At 34.1% G+C, this 14533-nt stretch overlaps 1 protein-coding gene across 8 annotated transcripts in view; it reads right to left on the reverse strand.

Moving 5' to 3' along the window:
• Positions 1-1908: 1908 nt before the first annotated feature.
• LOC131161636 (uncharacterized) overlaps positions 1909-14533 on the reverse strand; it is a 32530-nt gene continuing 19905 nt past the window's right edge. The window contains exons 3-4 of one of the 8 annotated variants that reach the window (XR_009138585.1): positions 2789-2838; positions 1909-2697 (exon numbers count right to left, since the gene is read on the reverse strand). The gene's annotated coding sequence lies outside the window, so the exon portion shown is untranslated. Of the gene's footprint in view, positions 2839-5591; positions 6196-9167; positions 9519-14533 lie in introns of those variants that run through there. The other 7 variants (XM_058117546.1, XM_058117547.1, XM_058117549.1 and 4 more) reach the window with 7 other exon arrangements.

Genomic DNA, 14533 nt, shown 5'->3' on the forward strand with positions numbered 1-14533 from the left:
GTTGTGCAATAAGGATAATTGATTATTTAAGAAATCTTTTAAATTTATGTAACCTTATGTAGTAAATCTCTAGTTGTATCCATTTCAAAGCTCCTTATTTGTTTCTTATGCATCCTTTTTTTTTTTTGCAAATAATTGTTACGAATTGATCTAAACTTTATAAAATGGCATTTTTTTTTCAATTAATTTTGTTACAAAAGAGGATTTTTTTTTTCCCTTGGCAATGATCATGTCATGTCAATAAACATTGTGGAAGCTCAAAAATTTATTTTGACTTTGAATTGTGATCATTGATTTAAATATAAAATTGAATATTATGATATGAATGATGGGCTTCTTTTTCATTTATGTGCATAGTATGAAATTTTTTTATATTTGAAAAAAAAAACTAAGCACTAATGCAATATAATGATTTGTTGGAAAAAAAAAAAACTATATTTTACCTTTTAAAAGCATAGTTTTCAAAAATTCTCCAAAAAACTAAAAGACAACTTTTCAAAATATGAAAAAAAAATAAGATTATTGAAGTTGAGGGAAAAGAGAGGGCCAAACTCACCTAGAAGTTGCAAAAGAAAAGCTAAGGGCTCCTTTAGTCGTACAAAATATTTTTCATTTTCAATTTTTTAGTTGTCCAAGAAATTATAAAAATTTTTCTTTTTTATAAAAAAAAATTTAAGATTCATATTTTTAAAATTAGAAATTAAAGAGTTTGTTTAAATGTGTAAAAAAATTCATTTCTTATTTTGAAATTTCAAAATAATCACGAAAAACAAAACTTGTCTTCCAATTTTCCAAATTTAATGTAACGCAAGGTTGGGAATCATGAATTTTGAAATTTGAATTTGTATAGATTTAGAAGAAACTTGAACATAAGCCACACAAATTAAAATTTAAGATCCAAATTTCAAGCTACCATATGCAAAATAAAAGTTAGAAATTTAGAATAATAATGAAAATTTATTTTCTAATTTTTTAAATAAATTAAGAAAATTGAAAAACAAAGTGACATTTTTGTAATTATTTGAATAATCAGGAATGAAAAGTAAAACTACTTTCATAAGAAAATAGTATTGTTCGGTTATTTCATTCAAATGTTGTAAAAAAATATTTCAAAAATAGATATCTTTTTTTGTAATTTTTTGAAAAATTAAAATAAAAAATGAAAACTCTTTCTACAACTAAATATGCCCTAAAAGTTGACTTTTTAAAAAATAAAAAAGTTATTTACCAAACACATTATACCCAACTTTAACTTCAAAAATAAATAAATAAAAAAAGGACCAAAGTTACCCAAGTAATGCTATAAAATTTGTTAAAAATAAAAGATATAAATAAATAAATAATGCTCATAAGGAGGACACCCCATTTTTTATGCTCTACATTTATAGAAAAATAATTAAACCGTTGATTGGTAATTTTAAATTTTGTGCACATCCCACATAAAAATTATAATGCAAATGTTCTTAGAATTTTTCCTATTTCAAAACATTTTTTCTTTTTATTGAAGTAAATTAGAATTTGAAATCTCTAATTACGTGTATAACTTATATTTCAGAATACTTCTTTTATTAAATTGTAAAAATAATTTTTTGTAATGATCTTCACTTCTTCTCCCATTCTTTGGGAGCCCAAGTCCTTCGCTTTTCTTGTTACATTATCACAATTCTTATTAATTTAACTTTGTAACAAATTTACTATGGGTTCACCATTGCCCAAAATAACCTATCAGCCATTTCAATTAGGCTTCTCTTATATGTACACAATAAATCTTAATAGGAAAACTAAATATTTGTACATATACATACTAAGTTTAGAGTCATCAACACATGAGTAAGAAAACAAAACCATTTCTTTTTGCCTTTTTTTTTTCTTTGCAAAGAAAATAATGAAAAACTCTATGCTGCACTTGAGCATATGAATTTCAAGCCTTAAATTTAGATTTAGGTGAATTTCAATAAAATTTTATAGTACAACTCATCCAAATCCAATACAAATTCAAATTCAACACAAGGCACTCAAATATACACAAAATAATGAAGATAGTATTTACCTTCACCACAAAAAACAAAAACACAAACAAACAAAAGGGGGACGAAAAAGGGTTGTAGATGCTAAAAAGCGGCTACAAACCGATCCCTTACCAAGGAATCAATTAACTTCTCATATGGAAAATACTTGGGAATAAAGAAAAATCCAAATAGAAAATATTTTAATTGGAGAATTATTATTATTATTATTATTATTATTATTATATATGGGCAAAAGACACTTTCCCTCAAGTTTGGCAAAAGATAGGGACCTTCTTTGAGGTTTTAAAATTTTCATTGATATTTTCTAAAGTTTCATATGCTGTAAACTTCTCCTAAAGTTTATCAAAAAGACACGGCATGTCTTTTTGTAAAATATATGAGAAAGTTGGTCTTTTTAGCAAATCTTAAAAATAGGTCCGTGAAATTCTTGAAATCTCAAGTAAGTTATATAAATATATAAAATTTTTGAAATCATGCGAGTATCTTTTTATCAAACCTTAATAAATGCCTATATCTTTTACCTTATATATACCATATATATATAGAGGGATCAGCAGATACTTGGGAAATGTGATAAAAAGGCTGTTGCTGCGTAAACCTCATCGTGCATTCTTGACTGTCTTCATAAGCCATTCCAAAAAGCACAATTTGAGAAAGGATGCTAAACCTGCGCCATGATTAATTATTACCCAAACGTAAACCATGCATTACCTCAAAGCAACAATCACAACCAGCAAACAAATGCAATGATGCATAACCTCAAATACGTTTCCGCAACGCAACGAACAATCACAAACAGCAAACAGCCCTGGGACGATGCACACACATGATGAGAGAGAGAGAGAGAGAGAGAGAGAGAGAGAGAGAGAGAGAGATCCAGGTATGAACAGGATAAAAATTCACTTGCAGAAAGAGATGAGTTCTACATGCTAGGACAAACTAAAATTTCACGAAACAACATTGCATTCTACTCCAACAATGTAATCAATACATTGAAATTCCACCTGCAAGACGAAGATGAACATTTCCACCACTTGGTAAGATGTGAAGCTAGACCACCAGTCAGTCATGAACATAATTTTTTTTTATAATATTAGTCCGTAAGTTCTTTCACATGGAGAAAGGAACCACAAAGTATGTCCATCTCGGAACTATAAAGGTTGTATATCTATTATTTTCAGCCAAATACTAACTGATGATTTGCCAATATTTTTCTTAAGAGGCTCAACAATTGAGGAATGAGATGGGTTTGTGGTTTTTCAGTCCTAGACATATCGAAGTATGCTTAAATCGAGATGAAAGAAAATTGAAAAAGGGGCAGCTTGAATTAGCAAACTTGAAATTTTCGGTCAGCTATGAAGGGTAAGGCTTAAAAAGAGGGTTTCTTATTTGACTCGTCAATTATTGTAGAGTTGTTTGCCCGGTCCTGAACCCCACATATGTGGGAGTTTTGTGCACCAGGCTGCCCTTATTATATTTATATATTTTTTTTCAAGGGGGCTCATAGGTTACGATGCAAAAGAGAATGTCAAGCTCGAGGGCTTCGCCAGTAATTGACATTATGCCAAGGGCCTTGGCCACAAAAAATGTTCAAATTTCACTGCAAAATACTTAGGCTAATTTAGCCGGTTAAACCTTCCTTGCGACCACTTGCTTTTGTAGCTTTTGCTAATACGGCTTCTATAGTCATCTTTTCTCATTTTGTGAGTTTCAGTTCTTTTCTTTCATCGAAATAGAAACCTTGTATAACACTAACTACAAAATCAGTAAACAAGATGAACATGTATATTTCATTAAGTAAACTATTGCATTATATAAATGCGTGTTCAATGCCAAGCTCAAGCTCAAATTTGGCTTGAAAAACTTAACCAACTTGGTTCGATTCAAGCCGTAAGAATTCCAATATTGACTGAACTCAATTTGATAAACTTTAGAACTTGTAGGCTTGAACTCATGATCGAAGTTGGTTTGAGTCTTGATGTCATCATTGTTTCAATTTCCCCAAATTTTTATATAGTAATTTCAACTTTCCACAACCTTTGAATATGAGAAGGACATCAATTTCTATCTTACAAAATTCCTTTGAAAGGAAATTTTCACAAATCATCCAACATTTACAAAATCTAAAAAATGTCTAAAAGTTGAATATAAAACAAAATTTCTTTGAAACTGGTATTTGAACTTGAAAAATCCAACACTAAAACTCAATAAAGTACCACTATTTTTCATAAAACTATTATGGAATTTTTTTTTTCTTATATTATTAAATGATATTTTCTTTTAACAAAAAAATTCATTGATGCCATGAATATAAAAAATAACAAAGAAAAGAAGAGGCATCCCCCAAAAATAAAAACAGAAAAAGCAAAATCCAGAACGAATTGATATGAAACACTTGGTTAATTTACTAACAAGTGAGCTTTTTTTCTTATGTCACATTTGGTTCATGAAATGGAATAAGGTGGAATAATGATCTAATAATTTACAAATTTTTAGCATTCCATTAACATGGAATGGTATAAAAATAATATTCTCAAGATGAAATTTTAGAATAATCACTCCTCGTCCATTTTTATTTTTAGCTTTTTTTTAGAATACCACAAGTTGATATAATGAATTTCAATTATTTTAATTCAAGATCGTGAATGTATCATTCTACAATGATTGCATCTTATGCACCACATGCAACTTAAAACATTTTATTTCCAATATTCCAGCTATGAATCATGCATTATTTTGTTTATTAGAGGTTTCACAATTTCCTTAATAACTTTTGTTCCATCTTTTTATTTGCAAATCAAAATACAATCTTCCATCAAATTATAAAACTATATACATGGATCCTTGAAATTTTAGTTGAAATAAAAAAAATGTGACCTCGTGAGCCAATTTTGTGCATTTATGCTAGTAAATTTATCACACGTGTTGCATGTGACTGACTGCAAGCGAATAATATTAAGTAAATATATTCAAATTATTTAATTTGATAAATAGATATATTTATCTAATATTAAAGACTATATTCATATTCAGGTAATTTTCTATTTTATATGTTTTTAAGAAAATTAATAATACATCTTAATTAGGTTAGTAAATTAATATACCAATATTCAATGTCATTTACGTAATATATCAACACAATGAATTTCTTGGATGCTTATAATACGATGGATTCTGTTTCTTTTTTATACCAAAGTTGTACCATTTTACCTCAAGTCTAGAAGAAAAAATTTAGAATCCATTCCATGGCCAAATTAGATAATTTTATCTACACTTGTATGTAATCATCTGCTGTAATATATATTTCTTACACACATTGACAACACATTGCTGTAGTTAAGACTGATTTTGATTTTTCACTCTAATAATACACATTATTCAGACACCATATCTTTAAAATTTAAAATTTAAAGTTCTTAACAAAACTGTTGATTATATTGTATAGACTAAAAAGGAAAACGAACTGGACCACCATCACCATGCAGGCTGCCTATTCGGCCCAAGATAGTTTACGCGTACATTTAGGACATTCGGGTGCATGCACTAGACTTTGTTGCATACTTTTTATGTTATGTTTGGGTTAACTTGTAATTATGCATTTTAATTCACTATAGTTTAAAAATACATTTGGTAGTTTTATGTTATAGTCACCAATATCTGATTCTATCCTCGATATGTACAACATGTCCCCTTCTTCCTCTTCTTCTTCCTTCCCCTCTTATTTTCTTTTCTTTTCTATCTACTTCTATATCAATTTGGAATCAAGGCCACTTGGATTCAATTCTAAGAAATCCTAACAAGCCATGTGAAGCACTTACATGCAATTGCACCTGGCCAACGGTACTTTTTTGTCACATGAAAGCTTCCTAGAAAATTACAACCATTGCTCCTAGTTTTGAACACCACATTGCCAGAAGAGTTTGGTGACATCTCTACTACCACCGGAAACAAACGGCGCTGACCAACAGATCCCCAAAATTCAATCACCATCCGACCACATGTATGATCTCACACGCCAGGAAAGAATTTTTAGCTGTTGCCCCCTTCAGAATTTCCATTTTTCTGGAACCGTCACCCCTTCCCTCCACACTACTCAGAATCTATGGAACTGCCAGTGTGTTGTCAGCGTTTTGCAGTAACAGTCAGCCCTGCTAGAATCCACATTCTGATTTAATTGTGGTATTTGGATTTCAGCAATATACTCAAGAATAAAGCAATAAATTGAAGAAAGTTCACAAGAGACTTGGAAGTACCGCAAGAAATTGAGAACAAAGCTCGAGACCCTTCAAGGATAAACTGAGATTGAATGCATGATTATATTTGGGGTACTTGGTGAAGGAACGAAGCTAAACTTGATTAATGCTTAAATGAATAGGAAGTGTTGTAAAATTGTAGAATTCCAAGTTTCTTACTTCCATATAAGAAAACAGAAAAATAAATAAATAAATAACGCTGCTTTTTTTTATATGAAATTCCTTTAGACAATTATTTGATTAAACATTTTTTTTTTCATACCATCAATCACTTTTTTGTTATATAATGTAGGACTAGCAAATCATGTACCTAACATTCAATAGTTCTAATGTCTGTGCCATACCATAGTTACCAACAAATGCCAATACCCCAGCAGTCCACAAAGTGGTACAAATGTTCCAGTGAGGTACACTTCGGAACACTCAGTCTGATGATCCAAAGTTTTAATTCAATATTTTTCACACAACATACTTTTTATTAGTGTTTGAAGGAAATATGTTATTTTAGTAATTTGGTTGTGTGAGTGGAGGTATTTTTTTCCTTAAATCTTTTTATTCTTACTTATATATAAGAGGCAGGCTTAGAGCTGTACCTTTGTGCTCCAGGAAAAGCTGTCGCTTGTTTCTTTTCTCCTTCTCTTTTTCCGTTCTGCTCTAACCAAGAGTTCTGTATTCTCTTTGGTTCTTCAATTTATTTCAGATTTACAACTTGGTATAAGAACAGTTTCTCTGAACGTGATTAATCTAACCTAGTACAGCCTTCTCTTCCTCTCCCTTTTTCTTTTTCTTTTTCTCTCTCCCTTGTCAACCCTTACAGCAGAGATTTTTTTTTTCTGGTCTTTGAGAATATTTGGGGTTTTTTTTCCTCTCCTCCTCTCATCCATAAGCCACTCTTGTGGGTATCTTGTGGCTCATAGTAGTTTGCTCATGTAAAGATAGCCCACAACTGTTTCTTGCAGACTGCTGTCTTGCTGCTCTGATATTTTCTCCAACAGCTGGTCCAGTGATGATACTGTTATGATGTTCCGGCTGCTGTTTTTGTGCCTGCCTATGCTTCTAGCTGCTTACAGGTTGGTTTTGGAGTGTTCGCACTGCTATTTAAAATGCCATGGGTGCTTCATTGTGGTCTGCCCTGCTCTGTGTGATCAAAAGTGGGGTCTTCTCTGCCTGTGTGAGCTATCTGATTTTGCAGAATTGCTGTGTTATTCATTTCCTATACTGGTGTGGGCTGTTTGTCATGCATAGGAGGTGTTTTTGATGGCCTCTACGGAGAGCTTCAGCTGATACTGGTAATGTACAGATCACAGCCATCAAGCTGGCTGGATCCTCCAGCTACCTGTTGTGGTCTCAGGCAATGCGTTAAGTCCAAGTATTTGTTGCATTCTCCTCCATATCAAGACACCAATATGAAGATTGAATCAAAGATAATGACATACAGATGATGTGGCTGTGGAATAGCATGCAACCACAAATTGCTGCGAACATCATGTTTCATTGAACTGCTGAGGCTGTATGATATCTTCATGAAAGCTCCTCACCAGATAAAAATCAAACAATGAGAAGTTCTTCAAATATGACCAAGAAAGTAGGTCCATTAGTGAGTACTATAGCACTTCGAAGAGTATGAGAGGAACCCGACATCTATCAACCAGTTAGCTCCAACATTTTAATGATTAAGAGGCAAAAGGCAGGGTGTTTGGCTGTCAAGTTTTTGTGTCTGGATTGTGTCTTGAGCTCCAACCCTTTTATGAATAGATTCTTGCAACTTGCTACTGAATCCATACCATCCATGAATGAAGCATATGCTAGAATCCAATGTATCACCAAAGACGGCTCTCAATCTTCTTCTCAAGCTTCTTCTTGTGACAGTTCAGCCATGGTTAGCACGACCTCCAACCGTGGTAAAGAAGTGTAGGAGGACGAGGACAGGGATTGGAAAGCAATCTTGGCAGAGCTAGTGTATCAGGTCAAGAAGTTTGTCGTGGCAATTCCAGCATTTGCACACATTGTGATAAGGAAAACCATAGTGTGGACCGTTGTTAGGATCTCCATGGGAAACCGACTTGGGCCAATAAGTCTTTTACCGAGGGTGATCCCACCATTGAAACTTCAAGTGCACTAGGCCACTCCAATAGGAAGTTGAGTAGATCATCTACTGTGTCCCGAGAGGAGTATAACAATCTCGTCCGCATCGATCAACAGCTCCAAACTTAGTCTTCTACATCTAATGCAACTTCACCCATTCAGGTACAGCTAGGCTTCTTGCCTCTTCATCCTCTTCAACCTGGGCTATTGATTCTGGTGTGTCATCCCATGACAAATAGGCCTAATTTATCTAAGTCCTTGAAACCAACTACTTTATACTCCAAGTTACTCTTGTTGATGGCTCAGTTAGACCAGTTTCTGGTTGTGGCAATATTCGTTTCCTTCTATGCCTCTTTCCCATATGTTATATGTGCCAAAATTTCCCTTTAACCTATTATCAATTAGTCAATTAACTAAATCTCATAATTGTTCAATGACCTTTCCTTCTAATCTTGTTATTCAAGAACTCTAGACAAAGAAGAGGATTGGTGGACAGCTTGAGAAAGATGGTTTTTACTATTTTGATGGTGGTGGTAGTAGATTCAATTCTTGTCGTACAGCTTCGACAATTTCTAGTCATGGTGTTCTCTTTTTATTAGTGGCATGGTCGTTTTTGTCATTCATCTCTTCAAAAGCTACAACAAATTTTTTCCCATGTTCAAGTTTGTTTCTGGTTTTGAATGTTTTGCCTGTCAATTGGGAAAGAATGTTAGGGCATTTGTCCATTTAGGATTGAGTCTCATAGTAAATCATTGTTTTCTCTAATTCATTCAACATGTAGGGCCAAAAAACTCGACTAGCCATCAATATTGTGTCTTTTTGTAGAGCATTGGTATTCAAAATTTTCAATCTGATAATGCACTTGAATTTGTTCAAAATGAGCTTCGGTCTTTTTGCTTGTCGAAAGGAATTATTCATCAAACATCATATATATGTACACCTCAACAAAATGAAGTAGCTGAAAGTAAAAATAGAGATTTACTTGACATAACAAAGTCTCTACTCCTTCATAAGCATGTTCTTAAAACCTTTTGAACTGATGCTCTTCTAACAGTCTATTTTTTGCTCAACAAGATTCCTTCCAGCGTTCTAAAAGGACAAATTCCCTTCACCATCATTTACCTATACATCCATGTTCTCTGTAGACACCCTATTTTGTCCAGGGGCCAAATATAACAAGAAAAGACATTTTCTATTTTTATACAATTACAGCAGCAGAAAAATACCAAAAAAAAAAAGAAAATACAGCATAAAAATATCAAAAAAAAAGAAAAAAAGAAAATACAATACAACAGAAATAAATACAAACAAAAAGGTGATTGGCTGTTAAAATTAAAGGGGGTGTTGGGAGATTATCAATAAAAAGGTGGTTGGCTGTAGGGAGATTGGCAATAAATAGGTGGTTGGAGGGTTGAATTTAAATGTCATGATCAATGCATCCAAACCTATAAATAAATGCTTCTGAAGAGAAGATGAGGGAGGGGAAAAAAAGAGAGTTTCGTGCATCTTGAAGACAGCTAAGAAAGAGTGAGAGAGAGAAGAAAATTGTTTGCTGAAAATTCAGGATTGGAGGTGCCTACGCAGTCAGTTAGATCTTAACGATCGGATGGTGATTTTTTGTCTGATTAAGTTGAAATTTTGATAAATTGTTTGTGACTCATCCTTCTTCATTTTGGTCGGTCAGATTGTCATTTGGAGCTTTGTAACTTTGGTTTCATGGCTTGGACAGCAGCCCCATTACAACAGTAGCTTCAGGTAAGAAGAAGTCTTTAAAAATTCCAAAAAATTTTGAAAAATCAAGGGATGTTTTAAAGATTATTTTGCTTAGAATTTGGTAATTTTGCTTGTTTTGTGTGTGTGCATTCCTATGATTTAAAAAAGGGCAATGAGGTATTTTACACCTCACTTGTATTAGCTAAGGGGGGGGGGGGGGGTATATCTAACAAAATCTCCTCGTTTAGAGGTCTTATTAGACATTCCTAAATCGCACTTACGTTTTTAAACTCCTGTTAATTTTGTTCATTTATTTAGTTATGTATTCTTATTTTATCTGTTTGTTTTAAAAAGAGTTAATTAAAGGTTATTAAATTCGATTTAGGGATAATTCATAATTAATTAGGTACCGTTCGTAGAACGGATTTGTAGGGGGTGCTAGTACCTTCCCCTCGCATAATTGAACTTCTAATCCCGATTTTGGTAAAAGCAGACCGAGACTATTGGTTCCTTATCCTAGGTTTAGACTAAGGACCAATCAAATGAGTAGTAATTAGGTGTTCTAACTGCTCCTAGGAAAATAGGTTAGTGACGACTGCAAATCAAAATTTTCAACTTCATATTTTATTCCCTCGCGATCCCGGGCCCCGCTCTGGGATGTTGCGACAGCTTGGCAACTCCGCTGGGGATATTACAGAGTCGAGTCATTAATTAATTAGGAATTATCCCAAATATGAATTTAATAAGTCTTTTAATTACTCCATGATGTTTTGTGAATATTGTTTGTATAATTGTGAATATTTTATTGTATATATGTTTGATAAGCATGTGTAAAGATTGATGACATGTGGAGTTTAGGGGAATATTTCATGAGACTCCTACCCAAGCATTACCTTCCAGGATTAAATAGGGGTGTATCACGGTCAGCTCTCATGAGACAAGGCCTTTGGGGGCGCGTGAACCACTCTGCTCAGTTTGTACTTTGTCCAAGCCCATTGGGTGATGATAGGGGGCATGCTAGGAACCTTTTACTAATAAGGATTAGAACTTGAACTACACGTGCTTAAATAATAGTTTTCCCTCCCCTCAAGATAGAACCTTGGTGAAAAGCTTAAATGACAAATCCACCAAGGATTGGGACAGAAGCATCATCCTTCTCCACATAATTTAGTCCAACCTTTTGTATATATTTTGAGTTCCTTTGTGCTGTTTCCAGCATTCTACATCCATTTTAGGCATGCATACTGCTTGGTCAAAATTTTGAAAAACCCAAAATCACCCTATGGACAGCCTGGCAATGGTATTCGATAGAGATTTAGCAGTGTTTTGAAGTTCAACAGACTTATCAGAAAAGTAGTTGAATTGAAGAAATTGAAGTGATCAAGGGGCAATCTGGTCAAGTTGGGGCATTAAGCAAATTAATTTTCCCAAAATTCCAACCATTGTGTCTTCAAGAAGTTCCCACTCTTCAAATGGAATTTGTTGCCAAAATAGGAATGGTATGGTTGTAGGAAAGAATTCCTAGCTGAGGAAAGATATGTCAGGAGTTGAACTGAATGCTCAGCAGATAAGGTCAACTTTTAGGAGTCATCAGAGGAAAATAAATGTGTCTGCAAGTTCTCAAATTGAAAGAATTATACATCAAAATCTTGGTTGATATGGGAGTTTTCACTAAGGTGATGCGATTTTTCCAAGAATTCTAGCAAAGTAGTTGTTTTAAGTTGCATTGCATTCATGCATTTCATACATAGTCATGCATGCATGGTCATGGCCAATGGCTCCTTGCCCATGTTCCAGTTGCCTACAAAAGTAGTGCGCCAAAGTGGTAGAACTAAAATCCAGGGTTCCAACATTGAGCAGAATACTCGACAAAAAGCCAAGATCATGGGTGAACATTTGGAAAGCTGCATGAGAGGTCTTAAGCAAAGTCATGAGGAGATCCGTCAAGATATTCGGGAGATTATGGATCAACTGAATAAGTTAATGGGGATACTTACTACTATGAGCAAAGGGAAAACTATGCAATCTCCAGAACCAGCAATTGAAGAAGGTCCTCTATTTCCATCGGGATTTACACCTATTAATGAGCATCCGGTGAATTTGTCAACTGGCTCAGGACCAAGATTGTACCATTCATCCCAATGGCACCAGTCCCAAGATTTTAACCAAGAGGAAATGCACAAACACCACCAATCATTAATCCTGATATCCAAGGGAAATATTCAAGGAAATGACTAAAGAGCATACCCCTAGTTCGGAAATGAATCATAAATATAAAGCATTAGAGGAGCATTTGCAAGCTGTGGAGGGGACAAGAATGTTTGGTTTGGTGGATGCTTTTAACCTATGTTTGGTGCCCAATGTGATTTTACCACCAAAGTTCAAAGTCCCGGATTTCGAGAAGTTCAATGGATTCAAATGTCTAGTAACTCATTTAAGGATGTATTGTCAAAAAATGGCTGCGCATTTTGATAATGATAAGTTGCTCATCCACTGTTTCCAAGATAGTTTGACTGGGGCAGCTATAAGATGGTACATTCAGCTTGATTGAGTAAAGATTCGCACCTGGAAGGATCTAGCTCATGCTTTCATTAACCAATATAGGCATGTGATTGAGATTGCTCCAGATAGGTTGACTTTACAGAATATGGAGAAAAAGTCGAATGAATCATTTAAAGAATATGCTTACCGGTGGAGAGAAATGACAGCACAAGTTCATACTCCAGTTGAGGATAGGGAAGCAATTTCTTTATTTGTCAACACTCTCAAGGATCCATATATTGGCTATCTTATCAGAAGTGGTCCCCAGAATTTTACAAATTTGGTAATTGCCGGAGAGCGAATTGAAGGGACATTTAAAATGGGAAGGATGAGTAACTTAAGTATTGGGCAAGGAACTATGAAAGAGGAAATGGACAAACATGAGAAGGTGCAAGCAATACAGGGACATCCTTATGAAGGGGGTAAAGCCAGAAAGAAAAGGATACTAATTTAATAGAATTCCATGGTGGAACGCCGAGCATGTGCTCAAGTACCTAGTGGTGATCGAATAAGCGAAATCTTTCAATAAAAGGGCAGCACCCATGATTTCTTTCTGTTCAGATTATTTTGAATTTAAATAAAATAAAATGAATTTCAGTCTCATCTTATTACATCATCTCATCATCTTTCACCGAATTTTGTATATTTTTTCTTGTGTTTTGTGCAGTGAAAGAGGAGATGGTTTTGCCAGTATGGAAAACTTGAATCCCATAATTGGCTTTGAGAATCCATTTCAATGGGACGAAAAAAAAAAAAAAACCTGAGCTGAAAGAGTATGTCAACAATCCATAGTGATCCTGACAAAAAAAAAAAGACTCTGAATGACCATATGTTGTAAAGAAGACCTTTCCAGGAGGGGCTTTGCTGTTGGCTAATATGGACGGGAATGATATACAACATCCTATCAATCTGGACATTGTAAAAGGATATTTTGCATGATGTATTGTGAACCTCTCGATGAGATTATTAAAATTTCTTCAATTTTTACTCTAAAATTGTGGATAGTATCTTATGGAAATTACAATCATATTCTGATCAAATGATGGGTGGTCATCTTTGGCTGACCAGTGTATCCAAAAAGAACCCAATAATGAGTTCTCACTTGTTAACCCATTTGGGCCTAAATTTAAACCAACTTTTTCTTAAAGTTAGTTTTCCAAAAGTTTTAATCGGGGTTTTGGGTCCTTTAGTGTTTGATAATTCATTTGAGGCAACAATTATCGGTGAAAATGATGGCAGACCATTGTTTTGCTACCCCAAAAAGAAAATCAAAGAAGAAATCCCTTGACAACCTATAGAGCCAGAAAATTTTCTTTCTTTAATACACCAGCCAGGGATCACCCCCCCTTCCCCCCCCCCCCCCCCCAACAAAAACAATGGCGCAATGATAGAAAGATTGACATAAAGTCCTGAAAAAATCCAAAAAGATGAATAAACCAAAACCCCCCACAAGAAAAAAAGCATAGGATTTTAATAAAAAGGGAAAAGTGCAAAAAAAAAAAAAAAAAAAAAACAAGGAAAATAATCAAGGGGCATGATTCGTAGGTGATCCTTGGCAAAATACTACCATAGACAAACTTGATGATTTTGGGCCTCATTAAATCCTTTTCTTCTTTAGCCAATACCCTCAACTTACATTACGGTCCAAATAAAAATCCTTGTTGGATTAGCACGCATTGTTGTCTCAAATGAGTTTTCAGACTCGTTGATGACTCTAAACTACGTTGTGACCTGATCCTAACAAGGTATGTATGCAACTTGTTCAAAGAACAAGTGCGGTCAATCCTTTGCAACATTGGGGCAGAAAATGTTATTCTGGGAAGGGGTGTTTGAGCTAGGGTTTCCCTTTTCTTTTGAAAAACCCATATCCTTAGCCTACGTTTCGTCCCATGTCTGAAAGACCACCTTGAG

The sequence above is a fragment of the Malania oleifera genome, chromosome 8 (assembly GCF_029873635.1).
Source record: "Malania oleifera isolate guangnan ecotype guangnan chromosome 8, ASM2987363v1, whole genome shotgun sequence".
Classification (NCBI taxonomy): Eukaryota; Viridiplantae; Streptophyta; class Magnoliopsida; order Santalales; family Ximeniaceae; genus Malania; species Malania oleifera.